Below are 12,734 nucleotides of genomic sequence, written 5' to 3'. Positions count from 1 at the left end.
GAACTCATTTTCTTTATGGAAACTTTCAAATTTTACACGGCAGTTCGTTTTTCCGGGATTAGGTTGGATAATGAGATCATTTGCAGTAGTTATTGTTGAGATAGTAATCGGAGAACAAAATTATCCTAGACTCATATCGAACCAACAAATGATTTACTAAAAATTTTCTGTTTGGATTGCAATTTTCTGGAATTTTCATTAAAAAAATATACTGTAATGATCTGATATACGTGAGATAAAAAGTTGATTGAAAATTTTTTTTTTTTGCCGATAAAAAGATGACTTTCCAAATAGGGATCCAAGGATAGGCGGAAAGGTGCAAAAGATTCAAAAAAAGTAGCCCCTTAATAATGATGCAAGAAATGTATGTTGCTGCTTTTGCCATGTAAAATGCGAACTTTCAGATGCAAAAGAACTTCTTTTCTCCTCTACCGTGGGACTGCAATATATTATTATGAGTCCAAGCTTTGTCCATGCCCTTTGGGACCTTGTAGGTAGGATAGCTCAATGCCGTGTACAACAGGGGAAAGGGCAGAGAAAATACACTTTTATTTGTTGGCTTGCTGACAAAATGGCTATCTGTCAAGTTTTTGTATGGACTCTTCCAAATAATATAAATGACATCAGATTCTCTTCGGAGGGTAGAAGAATTGACATTGTCTATGTATACGTGTTGCAGTTTATAACCGTATAATAATAGCTTTTAGAATGAATGGTATTCATTAAGGCCTCTCTCGCAAATGTTTTGCACTTTTTGACAGTTCGATCAGCCTTTTTTGTGGTGCTTCACCTTTGCTGGAATTAGCAAACGCGAACAGGTCGGCTCTAGTTAAAGCACGCGAATAAAGGCTGGACTGAAATTCAAGTCCTAATCGACAACGGAAAATTGCTAGACAACAATACTGTAGGGCCTGAATCATCTATAGCAAATGTTTGCAAGTTGCACGTTTACAACAAGCATAGAAGATAGGGTTAGTAATATTCCATTTCATCATTAAAAGTGTTGTACTTTTCGTTTCAAGATGTACCACGTGAGAACCCGTAATTTTCATTTTCTAGATTTCTCATATTTTTATGGCTTGTTTTCTGCATTTTCGTGATTAGAAAAATTTCTAGATAATTTTAAGGAGCAGATATAATTTTTAGATGCTTTTTCTAGTATCGAATGGATTTTGAGAAATTAAGAGCGTATACCGGACGTGGGACCCACTAGTGCGAAAAGTTCGTAAAAATTCGACCAACTAAGTTAAGTTTTAGATATTGGAGTTAATTTATCGGGTGTTAAGAGATAAGTAGGGGTTGTAATTTGGATTGATATGAGAGAGACAAGTTAGGTAGGTATTTAATAAAAGGTGACAAGTGTCACTTGGCTATTGGTTGGACCATTTGACTACTATTGCATGTCTTACCAATTGACTTAAATATCTTAAAAATTCACAAAAAATCCATCATTCTTCTCTTCCTCTTGGCCGAATCTCTTAAGCAAGGAAAGAAAGAAAACTCTTCAAGATTTTGGCTTCCATCTTGCTTCAATCAACTTACTTAACCATCCAACCTTAATTTTGCTCCATAAAACCACTTAAGGAAGTGTTGGTGAGTTGTTGTGTGGAATTATTTGGAAAGCTAAGGTGATCAATAGCTCTCTCTCTCTCTTGTTTTAAGGTAAGTTGTGAAGAACCACCCTCCTCCTTTAATTGATGCTTAAATCATGCTTAGTGGTAGTAGAAGATGCAAGTTGTGGATTAATACTTGATTTGTGGTTGAAATGATCAAGTTTTATTATTTTTGGCGATTTTTCTGTTTTAATATAAGCATGATTGTGTGGCTATCTATGATGATTGGAAATGGTCTATAATGACTTAAGGAGGTGGGAAAAGTGATTAATTGCAACCAATTTCTGGTTTGGAAGAAATTTCAGAAAACTAGGGTTCTTGAGGGAGCATTCTGTCCGAAATTTTAGGTCTTAGATAGAGGTCGAATTGGCCTTGGCTTAAAACATGAAAGTTGTAGGGAATGACATTTTATAGGTGCCTACAAAATTTCAGGTCAATCGGAGTAGTGTAGAATGAGATAAGTCGAAATTACTATTGCTGTTCTGGTTTTACCCGAATTGGAGAATTGCGCCTGTAATTGGTTGTTTTGGCTGGAATTGCTTCCGAATTAGTTGTTGAGGCCTTCTGATGAAATTTAGCCTTGTTTCTTAGCTTTCAGCTGGTTTTGGAATTTCTGGATTTGGACTTGTAGAGCCTGAGTTATGATGTTTCCGCTAGAATGCGTTTTGGTGAATCTGTTTTACGTTTTTTATGTAGTATCTTGCATTTTTGACCTGTTTGCACTCAAAACTGGGTTGAGTGACCTTCTGTGATGTTGTAGCCCTGTCTTTTAGCTTCGAGATGGTGGGTCTTGCACCCTCATCCGATAATCGTAGTGAAATTGGTGCCATTACCGCAAAGTGAGGACAAAAAAACTGTTTTTTCAGGGTCAAAGTTAATTGCATTTCCGAATTTTCTGGTTTCCTCTAATGTTTGTATATGCTTAGGGAACCCTGTTTTGGTAGTAGATAGAATTGGTTTATGACTTGTAATCGAGTATTATTGTGGTTATTTGAATAGTTTAGGGCTTGACTTTCATATCCGGACATTTCTTAGTTAAATTTTGTACTTGAATGCCATTAAGCCTAGTGAACGGTTTTTGGGAATGAGATTCTTTTGTACGAGATGTTGGGACTGATTTGAGGATATAATGAAGCCATGACGGCTGGAAAATTAAGCAAATTTAGTGGAAGTGCTGTCCGAACTGTGAAAGGACTTGATTGCATTGAGTTTGTGATTTAAGACTTGGATTTGAGCAAGGCAATGGTATATGATGGTTGGTTCCTGAGCCGTGGAGGTGAGTGACCCTAAACTATTTCCAAAGTACTTGTGAAATGTTTCTTGCATTATTTATTCGATTGCATATCATGCGTGCTTGCATGTGAATTCATGATATGATTTTGGCTTCAATGAATTCTTGGGGAGTCTTGTGCTAGACACCAACGTCGCCACCTCTGTTTACTTGGAGCAAATGGCTCCGGAGCTCAAAAAGGGGCTCCCTCTTAATGTTAATGTTAATGTTAAATGATCTATTTGAGCGTTGGGTGTTCAAGTGCAATGATTTTACCGGCTCATGAGAGCAATAAACGTACATTTGATCTCTGAATCATGACATCATTGAAATGATCGAAATGCATTATTGTGAAATATATTTGATTTCTGATTTTACTGGTTACTCGCTGAGCTTCTAGCTCACCCCAAAACTATTTTATTCCCCTCCACAGGGCTCGTGGCGAAGGAAGGCTTGTTGTGATTTTATGGTTGTGGAATTCCTCTTGTATAAGAATTGGTATCAAGGATCAGAGTGGCGCAGCGGAAGAGTGGACGCTTCGCTTATGATTTGTAAATTTGCGGAACATCTGATGTATATTTGAGACTTACATTATAATTTGTTTGAGGATTGTAGTGAACGATTGAGTCCCGGCGAGAGTTGGGCAGGCGGCCTGCCGAACCCTCTGGTTCACCTTAGGGGGGAGGTGGGGCCGTCACATACCAAAATGTTTGTCATTTTATTAAAATCAAAATTACTTTTGATCTCTTTTTCCAATGTTGTTCTTTTATTTTTATCTATATTTCATACTAAATTTCAATTTTTGAGGATAATTTTGAAAATAAATCTACTAACATCACCATCAAATCACTATTCTTCAAAAATTAGAATCATGAAATGCAACAAATAATAAAAAAATATTATTTTCACTCCCACCATTCGTTATATCATATAATCTAATAAATAAAAATATATATAATAAAAATAATAGTGAAAGTGCAAATAATAAAAAAACGAGTGTAAATAACATTTCCCTAAATAATTTGGGAATGAGGGAGTAGTAAAATGAATAGACCATCTCTTGTTGCCGGCTACTTACTATGATATCCAATGGAAGCTTAAGAGTAATGACTTGTTATTAGTGTTAGTAGACCTGGTTCGGACCCCGTCGAAATCTGTCCAATCGTGAATCGACCCTCTTTCTTAAGTGGTTTGTGGTATAAAATCATTTTAATAAAAAAATCATCAGAAATCGCCTAAACCAATGACCCGATTCAATTGTTTGATTCGATTCTCAAACTTTTCTTTTTTATTTTTTCCAAATATAATTTGAGTTACTTAAATTGTAACACTTTCATTTATTAATAGGAATAAGAAAATGTCACACAATTAGTGTAAATATCAAAATCACTCTCATTCCTAAATGATCTCCAAATCAAGTGTTTTCATCCCTATGATATCATTAATTTAGTATCAGTGATTCCAACTTGCATTATATTTCTTTTAATTTAGTTTTCAAGTAGTTTTGGAGAATGAACATATTTTAACTATGAATTTATATTTTTATATATAATTATTAGGTGTATATTTAATTGCAAGTCTAATATTTTTGAAAATTTTTTCATGATTGGCCAAATATAATCAAGAATTTAATTTCAATATTTCTAAAAATTATAAAAATATAAAATAATTGTAACATCATGGTAACGTCAGCAGGTCTTTTAGAACGATCCGATCGATTCAACCAGTTAACCTTTGAACCAATAGTTTACCCCAGTCGTTATTCGATCCGAGTTTGACAACATTACTTGCCATTGATGACTAGACATTTAGATTGTATGTAGGCATATCAATGGATCAAATTTTATCTAGATCCAACCTAGACCCAATGTACTTGGGTAGGGTTTGGATTTAATTTTTCAAATTCAGACCCAAACCCTGTACTTGGGTAAGGTTTTAATATATAAAATATTCAAACCCATGAATATTTATAAAATATTCTAATATTCTATGGTCATTGAATCGAATATAGGAAGATTTCCTGATTTTTTTTTCAAACTAATCCTAGTTGTCATTGTAATTAGTACAAAATTTTCCAAAAAAAAAGAGAGAAAGTAAAGATAAATAAATGAAAGATTAGACGTAAATGCAGTTAAAGTTTAAACAAAAAAATTGAACCAGTCAATAGTAGTTATTTTTTGAGTTCATAATAGTACATTTAACATCTTGATATTAATTTTATTATTTGAAAATAAAAATTGAATGATGCTTATATTACTTGAAATCTATATATTTTTAATATATTTTTACTTTAGTGTATTTAGAAAAATACAACGGGTACCCATTGGGTATGGTCTAGATTTGAATTTATTTTTTCAGACTCATAAGTGTTTGAATCTGAGTCTAACTAAATTTAACGGTTTGAATTTGGATAAAAAATATCTAACCCAGACTTTACCCATCTACATGTCTAATTGTATGAATACCTCTTGTAAAGTTAGTTATAGGAATGAAATTGTTGCAAAAGATTGGCTTCATTGTATATAGCTCTATTATCTAATGGTTAATAATGTTCGGACGGTGGCCTCGTATGAATCTGGACTGCTTTTGTCGTTGTCCAAACTCTACCGTACTCATATAGACATATATTTTATTGTCTGCTCAATTTAAAATAAAAAAGTATTCCATAATGGATCTGGGCCCTTTTTCTCGTGAAAAAGTTGAAAAGGAAAATCCTAAAAGGCCAAAAAGTAAAAAAAAAAAGGATAAAGTAGAAGGAAATCCTTAAATGGTAACAGGGCAACTGAATTATCTAGGTCTGGCCCATCAATTTTCTCGTCAACCAACGTCAAGGCGGGCTTGGACCCTTTCTGGATCTGGATCACACTATTGACACTCGTCAGTAGTCACTTCGCCTTCGACATTGAAAATTGATGGGTAAAATACCAAAAAATTTCATGTGATTTGACAAATATTCAATTTAACTCTTTTTTATTTGAAAATCTACACTATAATTTACTGTAATTTTAACTAAATTAAAAATTGGACATAAAGCATAAAGTCTAACGGTTGTGTGTGAAATATCAATATTGCCCCTACTATACGTGAGATGCTTTCCATTCAATTTTTAATTTAATCGAAATCGTAGAAAGTCATAGTGTAATTTTTCAAATTAGAAGGAGTTAAATTAAACATTCAACAAACCATAGGGAGTTCATTTATATAAGGGCAATATTGACATTTCATGTATAACCGTTAGATTAGATGTTTTCCGTCCAATTCCAATTTAGTTGAAATCACAGGGAGTTATCGTGTAATTTTTCAAATTAGAGGGAGTTAAATTGAACATTTAGCAAACCACAAGGAGTTTTTGGATATTTTACCCAAAATTGAAACACCACTTCCACAAATCCCATGCTGTTTGACATAGGATATATCCTGAAGATTTAACCAATGAATACTATGCCACTTTATTTGTTGGATTAATCTTTCCTATAATATATACTGCTAACGTTAGATAAATGATAATTATACAAAATTAAATTTGAAATTCTACTTTTACATATATGTTATGAATCTAACGGTGACAATATATACGTTATCAATATACATAAGATTTACTCTTATTTTTTCACCAGCTTCTCCTCAAATTTACTTTCATGCAGTATAAATGTTAGTGCGAAAATCTCTAATCCAACTCAAAATTGTGCATGTATTTCTCGAATGGCATGGAATTATAGAAAATCAAGTCATATATCCACATAGCAATTTCTTTCTGAATTGTACATAACAATTGGCCTATATATGTCCCAAAACACAAAGTAAGAAATGCGCCAGTCCTCTTCCTTTGGCAATGTAATCCAATCTTTTTTCTGTTGGAAAGTTTTCAGAATAAAACGTTACCGCTACATAGATGCTAGTTGATTAAATTGTCAATACATAGAAGACTTGGTTGTCTAAATAAGTTTGTCTTATGATGAAAAGGTTCGTAAATACTATTGACATGTGGAGTAATGCAAACGCCAAACATGAGAAGCTAGGCATAGTGCCCATCACCTATGGGTCTGCTTGCAATTTGAGGTTGTCCAACTGAATTATTTTGGACCAAGGTCCTAGCAATGTTAATAAAGCATTTATATACTTGTATGGGATGAAATTTGTATTCTATGCGCCAACACTTCTGTTTGAAAGTACAATTAGATACTCAAGTGGAATAATAGAGCATAACCTTTACTCACAATACACTAAAAGAAATTTAGACATTTTGTGACTTGTCAAATAGTTGCAAGTCATATGACATGAAATTGGTGATAATCACAAAAAGTATGGTTTTTAAGTCACAAATAACAGCCCCCAGCGGGGTAGCTTGACCGGTGTAGTTATTCCTCTTTAGGCATGCCTACCAGAGTTCGAGTCATGCTGTTAATGCGCTCGGAGTGGGTTGGGGTGCCCACCCTCGGACCGTAGGGGATTAGTCGGGCCGAAGGCTCGGACACCCCTGTGTCGAAAAAAAAAAAAGAACAGAAATGACATTCAATTATGAGTTACAACTGATTTTGTAGCTTGTAAATGAGAATCACGGTTTACATAGTTACAATTGATCTTGTGTCTTAAAAAATCAATTGTGAATATGTAAATAGTGACCCTTATTTATAAGTCACAAGATCAATTGTGACTTGTAAATGAACGTTATTTATATTAGTTATGACTTAAAAACAACTTATTGCTACATTCACCAATTTCACGTTATAAAAAGTAAGTTTTTTTAACTTGCATTAATCTGACAGTCATGAAGAGTCTAAATTTCTTGTAGTGATAGTAATAATTCTGGGTGTGTTTGTGTAGGAGATTATTTGAGAAAATTTATTTAAAATAAAATCACAATACTTTTTTGTGATATGATGTATATGACATGAAAATGTTATTGAAAACAAAAAAAAAATTGATTGAAAAATGCACACTCAGCTATAATTGGTGCATGTATTAGGATCCCAAGGATAGTTAGTAGTTACGATAACAAAGTGTATGTACATGTTCCTGCATCTCCTTTTGCACTACTCTGGAGGCTCTCCTACGCAAACTCGCAAAGGTCGAAACCCCTTAGCCAGGGGCGGATCTACAATGGGGGCACGGGCCCCCACTGCTCCCCTTAAATTTCTATAATATTCATAAAAATTTGATATAATTTCAAGTGTGCCTCTGGAGTTTTGTGTATCCAATTGGTTTATAGGCTCTTAAAATTGGTTTTGATTTTACCTATTGCTACAGCTACTGTAGAATGGGTTTTTTTAGTTATAAATATAAATATAGTGAAGAATTGATTACAAAATAGAATGGAAGACACTTGAATGAATTATTGCTTAGTTACTGACATTGAGAAAAATATACTTTGTGAAGTTCAAAATGAGAAGGTTGTAAACTGTTATCAAAATATGAAAACTCGTTGTGAGTAATTGTAAATTGTTTAGTTTGCTTTTTGAAATAAAATTATTATTATATTAATAATTTTGAGTTTGTCTCTTTATGTTTTCCTGGAATATATACATCATTTGTACTTATTGGTAAATATTTTTTTTTGCTTAAAAAACTAGAAAAAGAATAGGTAAAAAATTTTAGAATTGCTTTTGCCCCCATTGAGAATTTTTTCTGGCTCCGCCACTGCCCTTAGCTATAGCTATGTCTGCCCATGTAGCAGTTCTTCCAGTTCGTAGTGCAACTGACTAGGTTTTTTGCATTACACAAAAACGATCTAGTTTGTTTTGTCTATTTTATGATCAAGAAAATAAACGTACGTGTACCCAGAGAAATAGACAGACAAAAAAAATGAAACTTTCTGTATGAGAAATTATTGGTATGTTAATAATGAATGCTACTTTATTTTGCCATTTCAAAGTTGAACTTTCTTTACGAGTTCAAACTTCCAGATTCTTGCTGCAAGAAGCTTTTCATTTGTTTTTTCCTGTTACGATATCTTCATGCACTATTTTTCTTATGCATCCCATTTGATAGAGAAATTGCTGAGGCGCTGTCGCACTTGAAACAAATTCTACCATATCTAGAATCAAGGTCATTTTCCTTTCATATATGCTTCATAGTGGCGAAATGATAATATGCCACAGCCAATGTTTTATTTCCACATCAAATTTATGCTGAAATGACAAAAAAACTGCTCTTACTAAGTCCAAATTGCATTTGGACTCAAGAAGAGCAATTTTGGCATTTTATACAAAAATGACTGTGGAAAAAGAATGGGCTGTGCCATTTACAGCAATCTTCACAGTGAGACGAGGAAAGAGTCAGGAGGTTACGTTTGTAAAAGTCAGTTGAATCCTCAGCGGAATAATCAAATTGACATTCAATGTTCATAGAAATGTCCCCGTTTGGCAAACAAGTTTTTGGCCAAATTTATCTGTCACAAATTTTTTAACAATATTAACTACAATAATCTAAAAAAAAAAAAAAACTTTTCAAAGTTTTTAAACTATACACTTCAAAATATCAAAAAATTTACACATTTCAAAAATTTTTCCTACAACTTCTACAGTAAGTTACAGTAAAGTTTTAGATAAATACCCAAAAAAAGCTTATCCTTTGAACAAACTTTGTCAATTGAGAATTAATGTTTTGGCAAGTTACATACTACAAAGTATAAACTCCATTGGAAAGGAGGTTGCTTATTTCCCATAACCAATTGAAAATGTTGCAGAATGGAAAACTACAAAACCATATGGGCAAAGAACCTGATCACTCCTACCTCTTAATTCTCAGTTCATCAGACATGAAAACCTTTTGCTTTCTGCATTTTCCATAACAGCAATACAAGAGCAGTAATTATTTCTTGCAAAGAACCATGTAATTAATCTTTAGTAAGAGATCCCATATACTCTTAACAAAGAAAATTACATTCGCATCTGAAAAAAGCAATATATTGCTGTGTACAAGTTCCCTGAGCATTTGGTCCAAACTCTTTGCAATATTTGTCATTGCAGTCACTGTCGTAGCAAAAAACGAAAAACCATCCCCTGTACCGAGAGCATACTGCTGTATCTTGGCTTGATGCAGTCCTGGGATGAACTACAACCAATATTCGCAAATTGGATTACTAAACATCAACCCGAATAACTAAAGCGATTTTGACGAATTTAATTTAATTTTTTTAAATCAAATTTCTCAATTCAAACGAAGCCCGGATAAGCATAAATCACTTATATGCCACGAAAGCCATTATTCTTTACCAATCTTCTTGTTGTCGTGTTTCCAAATCATGAAATTCTAGGGGTTTACAAAAATTAAAGCATCACAATGGTAGAGATCAGTTATCTACTTATCTTTTCTTATTATCTTTTGTTTTTTTAAAAAAAAAAAATTGTTTGCTAGCTATAAAGTTAGCTCTGTTTTAAAACTCGGACCGGACCGGCCGGTTGAACCAGGAACCGGCCAGGTAGTCGGTCCGAGTCATATTAAAAAACCGGAAATTTAAAACTCGGTCAAAGCCGGTCAAAAACAGGGTTTGACCGGGAAAAAATTGGTTTTTCCGGTTCAACAGTAATTTTTTAAAAAAAAATTCAAACTTTTTAATATTATGTTTTGACCCCCTAAATTGTTAAAACTTATTGATATACCTCAAATATTTGATGCTTTATAAATATTGTCATAAAATTTGATGTTATTTTTCAATTAAATTCATAATTTTAATTCTAAACTTGTTAATATTTATTAAATAATATAAATTGCTACTTGATTGTTCTAATTTCTTTGTATTTTCTTGTTAAATATATTTGAAACATCAAATATATATGAATATACCTTTATTAATATCAATATATTATTAGATATTATATATATAATATTTTAATTTTTAAATAATTTTTATTTATGACGTCATCCGGTTCGACCCCTATCGACCCCCGGTCGAACCCATTGACCCCTGACTCCTGACCTCGGCTGAGTCACTATCCGGTCCGGTTCTGAAAACATAGGTTAGTAGGGGAAGTGAAAAATATGGGTGAGCAAATTCAGTAAATTAAAACCATATAAAAGAACCTCTAACATATCAGCCTCTAAGCGTGCGAGGATGCTATACTCGTAACATATCAACCTCCAAGTGTAACTTTACAAGTACATGACCATTCGTATATACAAGCTGTTGTTGCTTAATATATGTATAGTTTCGTTTTTCTTTCAACTGAAATTGGTACCTTAATTTTCTTTTTTACTACAAGAACTTAATAGGGGGAAAGAACCATTTTTTCAATGAGATTGAGAGATGATTGCACATGGATTATCAGACCCTATTCCCAAAATCAACTATATCCTATCAGATGTGATAAAAAGTACTAAAACTGATACATCAGAAAGGTTGCATGCATGCATGGGATTAAAGATGTTGTATTTGATAAATCAAATGCAATGTAGATTTAACAAAGCAATTTAAATCCAAATAGGCATGACGGAAAAACTATTCACAAAGGGAATGACAAAGCAAATTAATTAAGCCCAGCAAAAGCTATGAATTGATGATATAAAGAATTTATTGTTGAAAGAAGGGTTGGAATTCAGACTTACCACATATGAGAAAAGCCATAAGGAGGATGCAACGGAAGTGTGTTTTTGTCTCTGCCATCTCAAAAGTGTATAAGCTCACAGGAAGATCGTATCAGTCCATCTCTTTTCTTTCTTTTACGGTAAATTATGAACACATCGACCATATCCCAGTGCTCTATATTACCTTATAAATTGTAACGTAAATGCTTTAAATAAAGTGGATATAAAAATCTCAATTAGTTAAATTACTATTTAGAATGACTTGCTGTATCTTAAATCCCAAAAATGCTGTTGTTAGTATACTGGTTTAATTGATTAAATACATATACTATGAGAATTAAATTGTCACCTCCAACTTAAATACGATTTATAAGTACCTAAATTAATTGCTGATTCATAACTTCAATTTTTTTTATTTCAAGTTTCTTTTTAATCTTTCCAACTTTTTAAACAATACAAAAATCATAAGCTAACTTAATTATTTTTTTTTGGCTATATTTTCTCTACATAAATTGGAAATTTTTGCAATGGCTGTGACAGTTATACAAGCATGTTTTACATTAAATTGTCTAAGGGTTAAACTTAAACACTAACATTGTAACTGATCATGTTGTCTCAACCTAGAGATAAAACGTTTGATGAGATCTAAAAATAGAATCCTTTGTTTTCACATATAGTTTTTTTAACTCTCTATTTCTATCCATTCTTTGTGAAGGCATTTCTTTCATCTTTTTATTATATTCTCTAATCCTAGAATACTAGTTCATTATAATTAAGATGTAAGATTAGACTTATCTTACAGGACAAAGAGCAGTGTTGTGCAAGATTTTGATCTTACGTTAATAACATAAACCATAAACTGGGGTAGGCAGTGATTGTGTTTAGATTGCATTTTTCATGATTTTTCATGAAAAAATTACTGTAGCGATTTGATGTATGTGAAGGAAAAAGGTAATAGAGAAATGTGATTACGGAAAACGACGTAATTTTTTCGACGAAAAACAGCAATCCAAACAAGGCCGACAATCCCATAATACTATGTCGGGGTACATATCTTCTTAAAAAGAATGACATGATGGTTAAAGCTTCATTCATGGAATATTACTTAAATGGTGCTTAATATTGATATTACCTGATGTTGAGGTAAACGCATTCATTTTTATCTTTGGACTAATTATAATATTAGAAGCCAGTTTTCACCATTTGATAACCAACTTCTAGGACTAGTTCTGCAACTTCATTGTGGCAACTTGTAATTTACTTTGCAGGTTCTACAGTCTTGATTTTCCATATTTATCCACTTCTACTGTGTATAGCTTCATATGCCA

The sequence above is a fragment of the Coffea arabica genome, chromosome 6c, assembly GCF_036785885.1.
Source record: "Coffea arabica cultivar ET-39 chromosome 6c, Coffea Arabica ET-39 HiFi, whole genome shotgun sequence".
Taxonomy (NCBI): Eukaryota; Viridiplantae; Streptophyta; class Magnoliopsida; order Gentianales; family Rubiaceae; genus Coffea; species Coffea arabica.
The sequence above is the reverse complement of the archived record's forward strand: the minus strand, read 5'-3'. Positions refer to the sequence as shown.